Source organism: Dama dama, chromosome 28 (genome assembly GCF_033118175.1).
Source record: "Dama dama isolate Ldn47 chromosome 28, ASM3311817v1, whole genome shotgun sequence".
Taxonomy (NCBI): domain Eukaryota; kingdom Metazoa; phylum Chordata; class Mammalia; order Artiodactyla; family Cervidae; genus Dama; species Dama dama.
In genome coordinates, this window is record NC_083708.1 from 52,222,501 (window position 1) to 52,234,650 (window position 12,150).

The window sequence follows — 12,150 nt, forward strand, 5'->3', positions numbered from 1 at the left end:
CTGGGAGGCACTATAAGTCATGTTGAGTTGGATAGAAATGAAAGCATGTGGTTATGAACAATAAGAAAATTGACTGCAAGATTGATCTCATCTTTGTCCTCCAAATCTATCAGCTTCTCTTATTGCATTCACTGTTTTGCTCTTTTCCTCTACATACATAAAAAACTGGTCAACTGCATTCTTTATTTTCTTGATGCAAAGTTTCATGGCATTAATTTCATGGCATTAACTCTTACCATCATTAACAGGGATCTGGTTGCATTTAATTTCCTTATAAAAATCGCTTCTTCTCATCTATTTGCAGACTTATCTAAATGGTTTCTTCTTCATTTTATTCTAGTCCTTTTATAGAGGGATATATTTACTTATTTCTGTTGGATGTGTTCTAAAAGTACAATTGGTAAACTATAGCATATATATATATATATTTTTAGTCGACAATACTAAAACTAAATATATATATATTATATATAAATACATATATAATATATATATTATATATAATATATTATATATAATATAAATATATAAGTATATATAATATATTATTTATTATATATTATATATAATATATATAATATAATATAACTTATATTATATAAGTTATATTATATAATATATATATATATTTAGTTTTAGTATTGTCGACTGAAAAATACAGTCACAACCTGAAAGTAGAGAGTCATTTTACTCGGTGGTAATGTTTAGGACTCTGAGTCCAGGAGACAGCATCTCAGCAGCTCTGAGAAAACTGCTCCAAGGAGGCAGGAGATATCAGGCTATATACAAGTTTGCAACAAAGGGAGCAGGCAGTCTGAATATAAAAGACCAAGTATCAAGTTAAGGAATTTATCATTCCATGTATGGGAAAAGGCAAGCCTCTGGGCTCACTGAATTCATTCGTTTCATATGCATCTCCATTATCTGGGGCCAATCCTGTCTCCGTATTCACCTTGCTTCTGGCGCTTCCCCCCACAGCACGTCAGCAATCACCGTGGGGGGGGGGGGGCAACATCTGCTGGGTCACAGCGGTGGGAGTCCTCATTCACATTTGGAGCCCAGAATTGTTGATGGCTGTGGCATTTCTTGTTTGTTGATAAGGCAGGAGATATTTTCATTTCACAGTAAGCAGTATTAACAGTACAACCACATCTATTTCCAGAGTTTTTACAAATTTAGTCACCCATCATTTCTGTCTTGGGTTTCAGTTTATTCCATATTTTTGACATTACTTAGTACTTTTGCCATCTTCATTTTAGTCATTCTGATGGGTATGAAGTTGATTTCCACTGACATTTAATTATAATTTGCCTGAGAAATAACAAAGTTGGGTACAATTTCACATACATATTAACCATTTTAATATCCTATTTTATTGTCTATTAATGTCTTTTATCCATTTTTCTGTTGGATTGTCTGCCTTTCTCTTATTGATTAATAGAAGTTCTTTCTATAGTCTTTTGTTGAATATATGTTTTGGGGAAAAATTCCCTAATTTATAAATTGTCTTATCACACTCATAGATTTAAAGTGGTTTATCACAACTTACTTTTGTCGTTGCTGCCTTGGGGTCCAATTAAAAAAATCTTTGTGTATGCAAAGTTCATGAGGTTGTCTTTTTTTTTAAATGCTATTGTTTAACCTTTTTTTTTTTAAATTGAAGTAGAGTTAACTTAAATTTTGTATTAATTTTATGTATATATTGAAGTGATTAAGTATTTTTATAGATTCTCAGTTCACTTCACTCACTCAGTCCTGTCCGACTCTTTGAGAACCCATGGACTGCAGCACACCAGATTTCCCTGTCCATCACCGACTCCCGGAGCTTGCTCAAACGCATGTCCACTGAGTAGGTGATGCCATCCAACCATCATCTTCTCCTCCTGCCTTCAATCTTCCCTGCATCAGGGTCTTTTCCAGTAAGTCAGTTCTTCACATTAGGTGGCCAAAGTATTGGAGTTTCAGCTTCAGCATCAGCTTCAGCATCAGTCCTTCCAATCAATATTCAGGATTGATTTCCTTTAGAAATGACTGGTTTGATCTCCTTTCAGTCCAAGGGACTTTCAAGAGTATTCTCCAACACCACAGTTCAAAAACATCAATTCTTCAGCCCTCAGTTTTCTTTATACTCCAACTCTCACATTCATACATGACTATTGGAAAAACCATAAATTTGATTAGATGGACCTTTGTCAGCAAAGTAATAGCTCTGCTTTTTAATATGTTGTCTAGGTTGATCATAGCTTCTCTTCCAAGGAGCAAACGTCTTTTAATTTCATGGCTGCAGTCACCATCTGCAGTGATTTTGGAGACCAAGAAAATAAAGTCTCTTATTGTTTCCCCATCTATTTTCCATGAGGTGATGGAACCAGATGCCATAGTCTTCATTTTTTTAATGTTGAGTTTTATGCCTTTTTCACTCCCCTTCTTCACTTTCATCAAGGGGCTCTTTATTTCCTCTTCACTTTCTGCCATAGGGGGGTGTCATCTGCAAATCTGAGGTTATTGATATTTCTCTGGGCAATCTGGATTCCAGCTTGTACTTCATCCAGCCTGGTATTTCACATGATGTACTCTGCATGTAAGTTAAATAAGTAGGGTGACAATATACAGCCGTGACGCACTGCTTTCCCGATTTGGAACCAGTCTGTTCCATGTCCAGTTCTAACTGCTGCTTCCTGACCTGCATACAGATTTCTCAGGAGGCAGGTAGGATGGTCTGATATTCCCATCTCTTTAGGAATTTTCCACAGTTGTCATCTACACAGTCAAAGGCTTTGGTATAATCAATTAAGCAGAAGTAGATGTTTTTCTGGAATTCTCTTGCTTTTTCTCTGATCCAACACATGCTGGCAGTTTGATTTCTGGTTCCTTTGCCTTTTCTAAATCCAGATTGAACATCTGGAAGTTCATGGTTCACCTACTGCTGAAGCCTGGGTTGGAGAATTTTGAGCATTACATTCCTAGCATGTGAAAAAAGTGCAATTGTGTGGTAGTTTGAACATTCTTTGGAATTGCCTTTCTTTGGGATTGGAATGAAAACTGACCTTTTCCAGTCCTGTGGCCACTGCTGAGTTTTCCAAATGTGCTGACATTTGAGTGTAGCACTTTCACAGCATCATCTTTTAGGATTTGAAATAGCTCAAGTGTAATTCCATCACTTCCACTAGCTCTGCTGGGAGTGATTCTTCCTAAGGCCACATGCATTCACATAGGCGGCTGATCACACCATCATGGTTATCTGGGTCATGAAGATCTTTTTTTGTATAGTTCCTCTATGTATTCTTTCTACCTCCTCTTAATATCTTCTGCATCTATTAGGTCCATACACTTTCTGTCCTTTATTGTGTACATCCCTGCATGAAAAGTTCCCTTGGTATCTCTCATTTTCTTGAAGAGATCTCTAGTGTTTCCCATTCCATTGTCTTACTTTATTTCTTTGCATTGATCACTGAAGAAGACTTTATCTCTCCTTGTATTCAAATGGGTATATCTTTCCTTTTATCCTTTGCTTTAACCTCTCTTCTTTTCTCAGCTATTTGTAAGGCCTCCTCAAACAACCTTTTTGCCTTTTGCATTGTTTTTTCTTGGGGATGGTCTTGATCACTGCCTCCTGTACAATGTCAAGAACCTCTGTTTATAGTTGTTCAGGTACTCTGTCTATCAGATCTTATCCCTTGAATCTATTTGTCACTTCCACTGTATAACCATAAAGGATCTGCTTTAGGTCAGACCTGAATGGTCTAATCATTTTCCCTACTTTCTTCAATTTAAGTCAGAATTTGGCAATAAGGAATTCATAATCTGAGCCACAATCATCTCCTGGTCTTATTTTTCCTGATTGTATAGAGCTTCTCAATCTTTGGCTGCAAAGAATATAATAAATCTGATTTTGGTATTGACCACATGATGTCCACATGTAGAGTCTTCTCTTTTGTTGTTGGAAGAGGGTGTTTGCTATGACCAGTGCATTCTCTCGGCAAAACTGTTTGCCCTTGTCCTTCTTTATTTTGTGACTTCAAGGCAAAATTTGCCTGTTACTCCAGGTATCTCTTGACTTCCTACTTTAAATATTGGCTATATTCAGTACATATACAAAATATCATTATAGCTTATTTATTTTATATGTAGTATTTTGTATATCTTAATCCTCTGTGGCTACCTTGCCCTTCTACCTTCGCTCTCTCCAATGGTAACCACTGGTTTGTTCTCTATGATACATCTACTTAGACTTTGTTACAGTCATTCGTTTGTTTAATTCTTTAGATTCCATATAAAAGTGATAATATATCGTATATTGTCTTTCTCTGTGTGACTTATTTCACTAAGCATAAATACCGTCCAGGTCCATCTATGTTGTAAAATTTCATTCTTTTTTATGGCTGAGTGATATCTGATTATATGTGTGAGTTATTACACACACATAAGAACTTCTTTATTCATTCATCTGTTGAGAGACACTTAGGTTGCTTCCATATCTTAGCTATTAAAAATAAAGCAGCTATGAACATTGATGTGTGTGTATCTTTTCAAATTAGTGTTCTTTGACCATGTATCCAGCGGTAGAATTACTGGGTGATATAGTAGTTCCATTTTTAGTTTTTTGAGGACTCTCCATAGTAACTGCACCAATTTTCATTCCTACCAACAGTGTACTAGAATTTCCTTTTCTGTATATTCTTGCCATCATTTTTTATTTGTGGCATTTTTGATACCCGTTCTGACAAGTGGGATGTGATGTTATTGTGGTTTTGATTTTAATTTTTCCAGTGATTAGCAAAAGCAATATTGAGCATCTTTCATGTGCTTGTAGATGATCTATCTTCTCTGGAAAAATATCTATTCAAGTCTTCTGCCCATTTTATGATAGGGTTTTCTTTTTCTATTTAATTGTATGAACTATTTCTATATTTTGGGTAATAACTCCTTATTGAATATAGTGTTTGTCAATATTTCTCCCATTCACTAGATTGTTTCTTCATTTTTTCAAAGGTTTCCTTTGCTATACAAAAGCTTTTAAATTTAATTAGGTCCCACTTGTTTATTTTTGCTTTTGTATCCTTTGCCTTAGGAGACAGGGTAAAAAAATATTGCTATGACTTGTCAAAGAGTGTTTTGCCTGTGTTTTTTTCTAGGAGTTTTATGGTTTGGGGGCTAATGTTGGTCTCCATTTTGAATTCATTTTTATACATGATATAATAAAATATTCTAATTTAATTATTTTAGTTGTAACTGGCATCTGGTCCCATCACTCCATGGCAAATAGACGGGAAAACAATGAAAACAGTGACAAGACTATTTTGGGGGGCTCCAAAATCACTGCAGATGGTGACTATAGCCATGAAATCAAAAGATGCTTGCTCCTTGGAAGAAAAGTTATGACCAACCTAGAAAGCATATTAAAAAGCAGAGACGTTACTTTGCCAACAAAGGTCTGTCTAGTCAAAGCTTTGGTTTTTCCAGTAGTCATGTATGGATGTGAGAGTTGGATTATAAAAAAAGCTGCGCGCCGAAGAACTGATGCTTTTGAACTGTGGTGTTCGGAGAAGACTCTTGAGAGCCCCTTGGACTGCAAGGAGATCCAACCAGTCCATCCTAAAGGAAATCAGTCCTGAATATTCATTGGAAGGACTGATGCTGAAGCTGAAACTCCAATACTTTGGCCACCTGATGCAAAGAACTGACTCATTGGAAAAGACCCTGATGCTGGGAAAGATGGAAAGTGGGAGCAGAAGGGGACAACAGAGGATGAGATGGTTGGATGGCATCACCAACTCAATGGACATGAGTTTGAGTACGCTCTGGGAGTTGGTGATGGACAGGGAACCCTGGCATGCTGCAGTCCATGGGGTGGCAAAGAATTGGACACGACTGAGCAACTGAGCAGTACATTCTAGTTTTCCCAGCACCATTTATTGAAGAGACTTTTTCTTTATTGTCTATTCTTAGCTCTGTTGTTGAAGATAAATTGATGATAAAGGTGTGGGTTTATATCTGAACTCTCTATTCTGTTCCAGTGATCTATGTGTCTGTTTTTTTGTGCCAGTACCATTCTATTTTGATTAATTTAGCTTTGTAGCATACATACATACCTCCCTGAAAACAGGGAGCATGATATCTCCAGCTTTGTTCTTTTTTTTTTTTTTTTTTGTAAATTTGCTTTGGCTATTCAGGGTTTTTTTGTGTCCCCATATAAATTTTAGGATTACTAAAATTAGTAGTTCTGTAAAAATGTCATAGATGTTTTAACAGGAATTGCAATAAATCTACAGATTGTTATGGGTAATATGGATACTTTAAGAATATTAATTCCTCCACCTCATGATAACTGGATATCTTTCTAGCTCTTTGTCATCTTCAACTTCCCTCATCAGTGTTTTATAGTTTTCAGAGTATATATCTTTCACCTCCTTGGTTAATTTTATTACTACGTACTTTATTCTTTTTGATGTGATTTTTAGATGGAGTTGTTATCTTTGTCTTTCTGATATTTTAGTATTAATGTATAAGAAAATCAACATATTTCTACACATTAATCTTGTATCCATCAACTTTACTGAATTCATTTATTAGTTTCAGTAGTATTTTGGTGGAAACTTTAGGGCTGTCTCTATATAGTAACATGACATCTGCAAATGTTGACAGTTTTATTCTTCCAGTTTGGATGCTTTTATTCCTTTCCTTATCTGATCACTGTGGCTCTGACTGCCAAGAAAGTGAAGTCGCTCAGTCGTGTCTGACTCTGCGACTCTATGGACTATAGGCCGGCAGTCTCTTCCATCCGTGGGATTTTCTAGGCAAAAATACTGGAGTGGGTTGCCATTTCCTTCTCCAGGGGATCTTCCCAACCCAGAGAGGGAGCCTGGATCTCCTGCATTGCAGGCTGACTCTTTACCATCTGAGCCACCAGGCCAAGACTATGTTAAATAGAAATAAAGAGAGTAGGCATTCTTGCTTTTTTCCTCATTTTACAAGAGAAACTTTCAGCTTTTCATCACTGAATGTAATGTTAGTTATGGGCTTTTCATAAATTGTCTTTATTGTATTGCAATATGTTCTCTCTATACCAGCTTTGATGAGAATTTTTATCACAAATGAATGTTGAATTTTATCTGATGGTTTATCTTTCCTTTTGTCTGTATAGTGATTGATTTGTGAATACTGAACCATTCTTGAATCTCTGGTATAGATCTTACTCAGTAATGGTGTATGATCCTTTTTATATACTGTGGAATTCAATTTGCTAATATTTTGGTGCATCTATATCAGAAACATTGGTCAGTAATCTTTTTTTTTTTTTTTTTTTGTCATGGTTTTGTCTGGTTTTGCTATCAGAGTAATGGTAGGTTTGTAAGATGAACTGGTGAGTGTTCATTCTGTTCTTTTCAATTTTTTGGAATAGTTTGAGATGTAATAGGTATTATAAAAAATATTTTTTGCTTGGAGGAAAAATTGCTTTACAGTGTTGTGTTGGTTTCTGCCATAGAACAACAAGAATAAACCGTAATTATACTTATATCCCTTCCTTCTCAAGCCTCCCTCACCTCCCCACATCCCACCTCTCTATGTCATCACAGAGCACCAGAGTGGGCTCCCTGTGTTATATAGCAATTTCTCACCAGCTTTCTATTTTACACATGATAGTGTATGTATGTTGATGGTAATTGTACTTGTATATGTTTGGAATACTCCTGTTAATTCGTCTTGTCCTGGACTTTTATTTGCTGGGAGTTTTTAAATTACTAATTCAAGTGATTTGTTTGTTTAGATTGTCTATTTCTTCCAGATTCATCTCAAAAGATTGTATATTTCTAAAATCTTATCTGTTTATTCTAGGTTGTCCAATTTATTGAAATAAAACTCTTTGAAGTATTGTCTTATGATATTTTGTATCTCTGTGATATTAGTTGCTATTTCTCCTCTTTCTCTTCTTCTTTTATTTATTTGGGTTCTCTTTTTCTTGATGCATCTCACTAAGGGCTTATAAATTTTGCTTATCTTTTCAAAGAACAGCTCTTGCTTTCATTGATCTTTTCTATTTTTGATAAGTATTTTATTTATTTCCTTACTGATATTTACTATTTTCTTTTTCCTTTTGCTGACTTTGGGCATTGTTTGTTGTTCTTTTCCTTCCTAGTTCCTTTAGATAGTGGGTTAGGTTGGTTGTTTGAGATCTTTTTTTTGGTTTCTTGTTTCTTGAGTTGTCCTGTATCACTCTGAACTCCCCTCTTAGAACTGCTTTTGCTGCATCACACAAATTTTAGAAGTTGTGTTTTCATTTTCATTTCTCTTGAGGTATGTTCTAATTTCCTCTTTGATTTATCCATTGACCTATTTGTTTTTTAATAGCATGTTGTTTTAATCTCCATGATTTGTGTTTTTCCAATCTTTCTTCTTGTAATTGATTTCTAATTTCAACATTGGTATTTGTAAAAAAAAAAAAAAATGCATTGTACAATTTCTGTCCTCTTAAATTTATTGAAACAGGTTTAGCAGCATGGAATGTGATCTGTCCTGGAGATTGACATACTTGTGTACTTGAAAAGAATGAGTTTAGGTTTCTTATAGTCCAGTCATTCATCCCACTGTTTTTCAAGCCAGCTAAGAGGACTCATCTCCCCAGTGTTGAACCCTAGGCCTGGTGCCCCCAATAAGTGGTTTGGATTGCTCACTTCTATTAGAGGATCTCGGGCCTGTGTAATCTCCCACTTCTTCTGTGCCTCTCCTAGGTCCTGACCCGCTTGTTTCTATTTACTTAACAATTGACTCCCTGTGGATCTTTCTTACATTCTTGGTTGTATAAGAGTGTGCTGTCTGTGGTTTGTTTCGGTGAGAATTGTTCCACATGTAGATGTATTTTAGATGTATTCATGGGATGGGTGAGCTCTCTGTCCTTGTATTTTTTCATCTTTATTTCTTTCATCACTTTAACATTTAATGCATTTTGGACCAATCATTTTTCTATGGTAAGTATCCAGACACATTTACTTTTCTTGTGGTTGTTCAGTGGGTCACTCGTGTCTCACTCTTTGCCACCCCATGGATGGAGCATGCCAGGCTTCCCTGTCCTTCACTACATCCTAGAGTTTGCTCAAACTCTGTCCGTTGGGTTGATGATGCCCTCCAATAATCTCGTCCTCTGTTGCCCCCTTCTCCTCTTGCTTTCAATCTTTCCCAGCAGCAGGGTCTTTTCCAATGAGTTGGTTCTTTGCATCAGGTGGCTGAAGTGTTGAACCTTCAGTTTCAGATCAGTCCTTCCAATGAATATTCAGGGTTGACTTACTTTAGGATTGACAATTTTGATCTCCTTGCAGTCCAAGGAACTCTCCAAAGTCTTCTCCAGCACCACAGTTTGAAAGCATTAATTCTTTGGCTATCAGCCTTCTTTATGATCCAACCTTTACATCCATACATGACTACTGGAAAAACCATAACTTTGACTAATTTTAGGACCTCTGGTGGCAAAGTAATATCTCTGTTTTTTAATATGCTGTCTAGGTTTGTCACAGCGTTTCTTCCAAGGAGCAAGAGTCTTTTAATTTTGTGGCTGCAGTCACTGTCCACAGTGATTTTGGAACCCAAGAAAATGATATCTGTCACTGTTTCCACTTTTTTCCCATCTACTTGCTGTGAAGTGATGGGACTAGATGCTATGATCTTAGTTTTTTGAATGCTGAGTTTTAAGCCAGCCTTTTCACTTTCCTCTTTCACCTTCATCAAGAAGCTCTTTAGTTCATCTTCACTTTCTGCTATTAAAGTGGTATCATCTGTATATCTGAGGTTGCTGATATTTCTCCCAGAAATCTTGATTCCAGCTTGTGAGTCATCTAACTCAAGATTTTTCAGGATGTACTAATGCATATAAGTTAAATAAGCAAGGTGACAATATTCAGCCTTGATGTACTCCTTTCCCAATTTTGAGCCAGTGTGTTGTTCCATGTCTGGTTCTAACTGTTGCTTCCTGTCCTGCATACAGGTTTCTCAGGAAGCAGGTAAGGTGATCTAATATTCCCATCTCTTTAAGAATTTTCCAGTTTGTTGTGATCCACAGAGTCAAATACTTTAGCATAGTCGATGAAGCAGAAGTGGATGATTTTTGGAATTCCTTTGCTTTTTCTGTGATCCAGTGGATGTTGGCAATTTGATCTCTGGTTCCTCTGGCTTCTAAATCCAGTTTGTACATCTAAAAGTTCTAGGTTCATGTACCATTAAAGCCTTTCTTGAAGGATTTGGAGCATAATCTTGCTAGCATGTGAAATAAATGTAGTTGTACAGTAATTTGAACACTATTTGGCATTGCCTTTCTTTGGGATTGGAAAACTGACCTCTTCCAGTCCTGTGGCCACTGCTGAGTTTTCCAAATTTTTTTCATTTCTTCTTATCCCTTTGCAAACTTTAGAAGGTTGTGCATTGTATTCTACTGAAATAGTGTGGTTTTGTGTAGACAACAAGACATGAATGTAAATTCTAATTGTGTTTCATTCATTGATTTGGGCAGTTTTCTTAAATGCTTTTCTTTATTACTGATTCTGAGAAAAATAATGCATCACATAAAATTTGTATAAGGATTTAAAGAACATGAGGTATAAACATAAAACATTTAGCGGAATGTTTTCCATATATATGTGTGTGTATATATACATACACACACACACATATATATAATTGTTAATTTCATTAAGTTACAGTATTTTGTTTTCAGATGGTCATTATTATTGAGGTTAAGAGTGATTGTGTGTAAGTTGTGTCTCTGGAAAGCAGACTCTGAACTGGAGTTCGGAGTCTAAGATTTTTATCAAGGAGGACAAAAGCCTTCAGGTTGCAATCCAGATCTGCCTTCAAAGAAAAGGGAGAGTCTCAGACTGAGATAGAGATCTGTCAAATTTCTATCTGGCCAAGGGGGCTTTGGAGCAAAATAACCCACTATAGGAGACTCAGAATGGGCAGAAATGCCAAACCTATTACCTCTGCCACATTCTTCATGCAGGAATCTGCAAAAAGCCCAGTGAGAATGTAGTCTTTGTTTACAGATTCGGGCATTGTAGTTAGACACTGACAGCCAACAGCACTTTTTGCAGCCAGAGAGCAAACTCTTTCTTGAAGAGGGATCCCAACGGACCTCTCACATTGCCCTGTAGGGTTGTGGAGCAAGATTGCGTGTGCTCATTCGAATCTGACCACCCACCCCCATCCCTTATTCATTGGTAGATTGTAAGGAAAGGGCTTAACCTCTTTATCCTTTGCTTCCTTATCTGTAAAATGAGAAAAATAATAGTAACTACTATAGCAGTGTTGTGCAGGTTAAATTAAATAGTGCACATAAAGTACTTAGAATAATATCTGAAACAGAGCAGAGACTCAAAATATTTACCATTATTATTGGCATATTCTTATATATTTTGCCTCTTCCTTGGTTATTTTCTTGCCTATATACCCTCTTCTTGCATCTTTTGTATACAGTCTTTTCTAAAAAAAAGCATATTTTGCTGTTAACCTAAAACTGCTCTAAAAATAGTCTTTAAAAAAATAAAAAGCAACCCTTCATGGATCCTTATCATTGCTTACATGCTTTTTCTCACATTTATTCCCCATTCTTCATTGTTCAGTGCAGGTAATTGCATTTATTAATATTTCATTCAATAATCCCATTTAGCATAGGTAAGATGAGAGCCTACATGAGAATTTTCATGCAAAAACCTTGCAGAGTCGATGAATTTGTTCCACAGTGTGAACAAAATAAGCTTTTCTGAGGGCAACTCATAAGCACTCTGTGCTGTATCCTTCCCAGATAAAAGGAAGTTATTTTATATCCATCAAAGTGGAAATAAGGTTTAGGTTAGTGGACCAGAAAAATATTACCTGTTTTGACATAAATACAATGGAACAATTCCAAAGAAATCCAATTTTGAACAGCACTGCATGGAGGGATTAGAAAGTTTCAGAAGATTTGGGAGCTCCGAATGCGTTTTGTTGTTTGAGGTGCTCTCTTGAGACTAGTGGAGCATTAATATGACAAGCTAGCCTTATCCTTGTGCTCTTTCCATTTCCTAAAAAATGTAAATTTAATAACAATCATTTATATTCAGTCTCACCCATTCCAAGAATCTGAAGGTTTTTAGATGTATCATCCTTTGAAGAAGATACTCTAGA